Source organism: Panthera pardus, unplaced genomic scaffold, assembly GCF_024362965.1.
Source record: "Panthera pardus isolate Hobbes unplaced genomic scaffold, ASM2436296v1 HiC_scaffold_24, whole genome shotgun sequence".
NCBI classification, from domain to species: Eukaryota; Metazoa; Chordata; class Mammalia; order Carnivora; family Felidae; genus Panthera; species Panthera pardus.
Genome location: NW_026526810.1, coordinates 123,260,464 through 123,266,947, shown reverse-complemented (window position 1 = coordinate 123,266,947; position 6,484 = coordinate 123,260,464). Strand labels below are relative to the sequence as shown.

The window sequence follows — 6,484 nt, the reverse complement described above, 5'->3', positions numbered from 1 at the left end:
TATTTAGAGGGACCCATTCAATTCAGTTAAGCTCTCAAATTTATGTCCTCCTAAAAGAGAAGGCTTAGGAGAGGCTAATATAAATGGAAATGATTTCAGAGGGAGTGGCGGAGAGGAGGGAGCACGGTGGATGGTGGACAGGGTCGGAGGCGTGGGTAGAGAAACGGGAATTTGTATGCAATGAATTTCTTGGACACAAGCATTTCTTCTTCTTCTTCTTTTTTTTTTTTTAATGTCTGGTGTTTCACATTTGGGTGGGAACAGAAATGCCCACTGGGACAGGTTAGTTCTGTGAGATTTAAAACTTGGGGCGATTTCCGGGACCGCTTAGTTACCCTGGTATAAAGTTAGTGCTTTGGTGATAACATCGACTGCGATGTGAGCGCCTTGGCATCCAACCCTGTGAATGGGGTGATAAGATCATGCAGTTTTCAGACAATAGTCATTTGCGTGGGTGGAGGCCCAGCAGGGGAGCAGAAAACCATCTCTGGCTGGTGTTTGAAGGTGTTTTTTTTTTTTTTTTTTTTTTTTTTTTTTACTTCTATGTGAAGACCAGGGCATCTGACATTCTGGGAACGTGCTTCTCCAGAGAGGCCGACCTGTCTCTGGGTTGGCAGGAGGCTGCCTGATGCCCCAGCTGGGCTCCTTCCCCAACTGCTCTCCGCTTCTCATCTGGCATCCTGCTGGGAACTGATCCGTTAGGACTGATCCATGGCTCAGACTTCCTCCGGAAGGGGGTAGAGGTAGTTCAAAAGCGTGTCTGCACAAGAAGCGCACAGAGAGAGCCGGGAGAGGGACTGCACATGAGGCAGATTAATTGAATAATCGAGAAGCCGATAGTCAATAAAGGTGAATGCAACCTTATGCATCTGAGACTGACTATTTATAAAGCAGGGGTGATTTAAACATGTCTTTGAGGGTGAGATGTACACAGTCCGGTTCAGCTAAGTGCTGTTTAACCTGTCCCCTGGCCTTTTAATTCCAAAGTAATTATTTTGGGGTTTTGATTTTATTCAAACTGCATGCAATTTTCCTATCTTTCGATTCATTCTTTCTGGCCTCTAATCCCTCCTTTATCTTGTTAATCATTTTTATCTCTTTCTTTCGTTTGCTCCCTCAGATTGCTCTGTTTGTACAGGTTGCAGAGGACTGATTCTCTCTGCTCTTGGGTCCGGTGACTGTCCCTTGTGGTGGACCACTTTCTTGCCCTCTCCTGGATTCCATCCTCTGTACCTTTTCCCTTTGCTGACTTGAATCTGTATCCTTCTGTTGTTATAAACTGTAATAAACAGCTTTTCTGAGTTCTATAAATCCCTCTAGGGAACCAAGGGTGGTCTTGGCGGGGGGGGGGGGGGTGGGGGGGGTGGGGGGGGAAGGGAGGGGCAATCTCTCAGTGCAGGAAGATACCCAATTTCAACTCCATGCTGTGTGCTTGGTCTCCCTGTGGGTGTTATAATTTCAGCATTTAATTCAAAATATTTAGTTCTTATGTGTACTGTGATCTCTGTAGGGGACAACTTTCTTTTCCAGGGCGCTCACGGTGTTGTGCATATGCTAGTTTGAAGGAAGCGAGCGATGTTATCTGGCTCTTCTGAGATGGAAACAGGATTGTTGCCAGGTCTATATGCACCTCGATTGGCCTGTTTGCAAGCCCTCTGATTTCTTGCCTTGCAGCCCCTGTGCCTACTTCAGATTAATCCCAGCTTCTAAGAAATGATCCTTTCTTGGTCACTGCTTACCTTTTTTTGGAACACTCTGAGCCTGGCACATAGTAGGTTTCTAGGACACTCTTGATTTTTGTTTATGTAAAACCCCTTCAGCGCTTTAGTCTTTTTAAAACAGTTATATTTCTTGTTTTTTTTTTTTTTCTGATTTCCTTTGTGGCTCCAAGATTCAAAGCCCTAGACTCTGAAGCCCAAGGGCAGGCATAATGCCAGTTTCTCTGTGTGCACCAGTACCCAGCACAGAACCTGGCACCGAATCAGATAGTTGTTGAAGTCAGACGATCATTGAGCCGATCTGAAGACATACTTTAGAACACCCTATTCCCTGTAAAAGTGGAACAGAGCTTATCCCCTAAAATCTTGCTTCCTCTGAACGTTAATAATGAAGCAAGCAGGTAGAGAGGTTCACTGTCTTCCAAGTCCCACGAAAATAATCCTGCATCCTTCGGTTTTCTCTTTTATAAATTAAAGGATTTCACTCCTCACTGTCTTATGTCCAGTTGTGTGATCTTGTTAACCATCCCTTTCTGAGACTCTTCATTTACTGCTTTATAATGGTGCAAAACTGACATTCAGATGCTTCAATAAGGGGCTGATGGTAATTGGATGTAACAAGAGTATTACTTTAAGTGTCTTTTGAAAGCATGTAAGAAAACCTGTTTCCTTCCTTCCTTCTTTCCTTCCTTCCTTCCTTCCTTTCTCTTTTCTTTTCTTTCTTTCTTTCTTTCTTTCTTTCTTTCTTTCTTTCTTTATTCTTCCTTTCTTTCTTTTCTTTCTTTATTTCTTTTTTTCTTTCTTTCTTCCCCTTTTGCTAGGGGAAAGGGTTGGCATCCAACCCTTTTTCATTTTAACTTTTTGAGTCATAACTGACATATAAAATTGTATGATATTTAAAGTGTACATCACAGTGATTTGGTATATGTATATATTGTGAAAAGAGTCCCCCAATCTGGTTTCTTTTAACACATCTGTCAGCTCATACATTTATTTTGTGTGTGTGCTTGTGCGTGTGCGTGTGTGTGCATGCACGAACATTTAAGTTTTACCCTTAGCAAATTTCAAGTATACAATACAGTGTTATCAACTCTAGTCAGCATGTTTACATTATAATCTGAGACCTTACTCCTCTTATAACTGAAAGTTTGTGCCATTTTTCCAACCTCTCCCTATTTTCCCTGCCTTAGAAACCCACTTTCGACTAGCTTAGACAAAACAGATAATTGGAAGATGTATTCGAAAAATATTATAGAAATTTACAGAATCAAAGGAAGACTAGAGAATGGCTAGACTTTCCCAAATGAAAAAACCTTTTTGTTGGTAGCACCAGATCTCCTATTTCTAGCTCTCAAGAATTTGGAGATTGTTCTCCCTAGATTTGATTTAAATAATTGGAGGAGGTCCTCTGATTGACTGAGCTTGAGCTATGTGCTTACTCCTGAGCCCAACCTTCTAGCTAGGAATTTGGGACGCTCTGATAGGCCAGGGTTGGATCACATGTTTCTCCCTTTGGACAATGCCTGTTATCAGAGACCATGTGACGGAGAATCAGTTATTATAATTTTTACACATAGTGGATTTTACATCCCTAATTATTTAGAAAAAGGTCATAGCATATGTTTTTCTTCAGAATTCTAAGTTGTTGACTCAGTGATATCTGTTTCACAAATGTTGTCTCCTTCAAAGTTATAATTTAGTTTAGTTATTCTATATGTTATATTGGCCGAGCTCGCTTTGAATCACTATTTTGTTAAGTGGATTTCTTTTAGCTCATCCAATACTCTTCCAAAGAACTGAAAAGAAAAAAAAAATCCCCTACAATTCCTCCAGGATAATTTGATGGGCATTCAGCAGTCTGAAATACTGTGTGTTCATGCTAACTCCGTTCTTACTGCCATCACCCTATTGCCTGAGTTGGAGAAAACTTGTCTGCCATTTCTCACAAGGACATTTTGTGGGTGGAGGACTCCGTTAACACTTTGTTTGCTTATCACATCACTTGATTTATCTGAGGGTAGAAGGAGTGAGGTAGAAGGTTTGACAGGCAGTGACAGCTTGGCCAGTCAGGCTCAAATACCACTGGATGAGGATAAGCCCTTAGCCAAAGAGACCTTCCAAATACCATCAAAAGGCAGGAATAAACCATGCAGACAGGAATGAGGCTCCCATCCAAACATTACAGAACCTCTGTCACACTTGAACAAACTCAAAACACACACGCGTATATGGATATATCCTTTCTCTTTATTACTGGTAACCAGAGAGCTAAGGGTGTAAGTTTAGCATCACACAGACTCAAGTGTTGACAACTTATTTTTACAGGGCAGCCTTGAGAAATCCAACAGAGGTAAACCAAAGGAGGGGGAAAATCATAAAGGAGATGGGGGCGCACAATTTAATCCTTGCTATTGGCACTCACTGGCTTTTAGAACTCACTCCCTCCCACCTCATTTTCCACTATAAGTTTTTTTTTTTTTTTTTTTCTGATAAAAAAAGAATAAAAGCAGCACCGGCTGAAAGGGATACTGCAATTCTGTGTGTGTCAAGGTGCGGGGAGGATTTGGATTAACGTCTCAGGCAATGATCTTGGGAGCACTAGAGAGCGCTGGAAAAGCAGCGTGCTGTTGATTTCTTCGAGGTCACCTCTTTCTGATGAAGGAAGCACACAGGCTGTGTTGGTAATGGCCTAGAGCATGAACCTCCAGGCTTTCTGTCAACACCAATTCAGTGAACTGGTTTAGGATTTGCCTTGCCTATTACAACAATCATAACCTGTTTTGGCTTCCCATGGCCAGCTCAGAACTGTGGAAAGAGCACTGAACTTGGAGTTCAAAATCTGGACCAATTCCTTGTGTTTTTTTTTTTTTTTTAATTTTTTTAATGAGACGGAGGCAGAGTGCGAGTGGGGGAGGGGCAGAGAGACAGAGGGAGACACAGGTTCTGAAACAGGCTCCAGGCTCTGAGCTGTCAGCACAGAGCCCGTCTCGGGGCTCGAACCCACGAACTGATCTGTGAGATCATGACCTGAGCTGAAGTCGGACGCCCAACCAACTGAGCCACCTGGGCGCCCCACCTTGTTTTGTTTTTTATTGGCCACTGACTTAAGATCTGGGGAGCCTTACTCCCCTTCTCTGTAAAATCAAGGGAATAATAGCCTCTTTCATGTAATCACTGGAATTGGGGGCAGCCGTGCACGGGAAATCACTTTTACGATGTCTGGAGCTTTACAAATGCAGGTGGTTATTGTTACTATTTGTGGCCTGTTCCTTTATGTCAGTTCCAACTCTGATAAGAAGATATTTAGCAGCAACTTCAGCTGAAACTCTGCCAGAACCCCTTACCTTTTGTTTCTCTGGGGTAAAAGATTTTCTATATTACACCTAAAACATCTAGAAACACAGGAGAGCATTCAGATTGTGAGAATGGGCAAACCCCCTAAGGAGGTGAGGTAGGAGTGTGTTACTTCCCGCACATTGGACAAAACATTTGTTGGTTTATTCCAGTAGTTCTTAACCGGGGAGGATTTTGACCTCCCTCACCCAGTGCCCCTTTGGTAATGTTTGGAGACATTTGTAATCGACAAGGCTTAAGAGCTGCTCCTGGTAGAGGTCAGGGACACTACTAGATACTCTGTAACACGCAGGACAGCATCTTATAACCAAGAATGATCCAGTCCAAAATGTCAATAGTGCTGAGGTTGAGAAACCTCCCTGTATTATGAGGAGACATTTTCTTTTTCTTTTTAAAGTTTATTCATTTATTTTGAGAGAGAGAGAGAGAGAGAGAGCGCACAAGCAGAGGAGGGGCAGAGAGAGAGGGAGAGAGAGAATCCCAAGCAGGACCCATGCTGTCAGTGCAGAGCCTGACATGGGGATCCATTTCAGGAAGTGTGAGATCTTGACCTGAGCCTAAATCAAAGTTGGAAGCCCAACCTACTGAGCCACTCAGGCACCCAGACGTTCTCCTTCCTTAGGATTCCTAGAAGGAAAGGTTTTGTCAGTTGGCAAGCTTCTTGAAGGTCAGTGGCGACAACCATGTCCCTATATATTTCCTATTTTCCTATCATCTCTGCTATAAAATACTTACTTTTTAAATGATAGCCTAAATCAAGTGATACAATTAACATGCAGTTTTCTCTCGACTATCATGCTGAAAAATATGGATGGCTAGTAAGACATCCACTTTCGTATACCTACGTCATTTGCAGTGTCTTTAAGAATTTTTATGTGACCCGTAAGGGTCTAAAAATAAGGAAGCCTTAAAAGTAAACATGCTCTGCCTTTATTTTTATTATTTTTTATTAATTTACTGTATTTGCTTGAGACATTCTTAATCTTTTATATAATTCAGATAGAAATGTGATGTCTCTAGTAAGAATTATGAAATTTCTTATTGAATAACTTTATTTCAGAAAATATGCCACCATCTTAGATTTAATAGTAATGTCAATTAAAAAATTATTTTGACAAAATTTAAGCTTTACGAAAAATCTGCAAGATGACTCTTGCATATCCTGTATTCAGATTCCCCACTTATTATTAACGTCTTATAACATTTGCTTTGTCAATCTCTCTCTTTCTTATTCTCTCTGGACGCACCCACACACATAATTTTCCTTTCACACACATAATTGTTCTTTCCGAAGCACTGGAGAATAAGTTACGGACACGGTGCCCCATTAATTGTAAACACTTCCATGTATATTTCCTAAAAATGTAGACACCACTTTAAAACCACAGTGTAGACCACAAATTCTGAAAATT

The 6,484-nt window shown here is 41.5% G+C and overlaps 1 long non-coding RNA gene across 1 annotated transcript; it reads left to right on the top strand.

The window, feature by feature from the left end:
* The first annotated feature begins 414 nt into the window (after window positions 1–414).
* On the top strand, window positions 415–1,298 carry LOC109274608 (uncharacterized). The gene is made up of 2 exons (XR_002083739.2): window positions 415–849; window positions 1,121–1,298. It is a non-coding gene; the product is annotated as an uncharacterized LOC109274608 (long non-coding RNA).
* The last annotated feature ends 5,186 nt before the right edge of the window (window positions 1,299–6,484 follow it).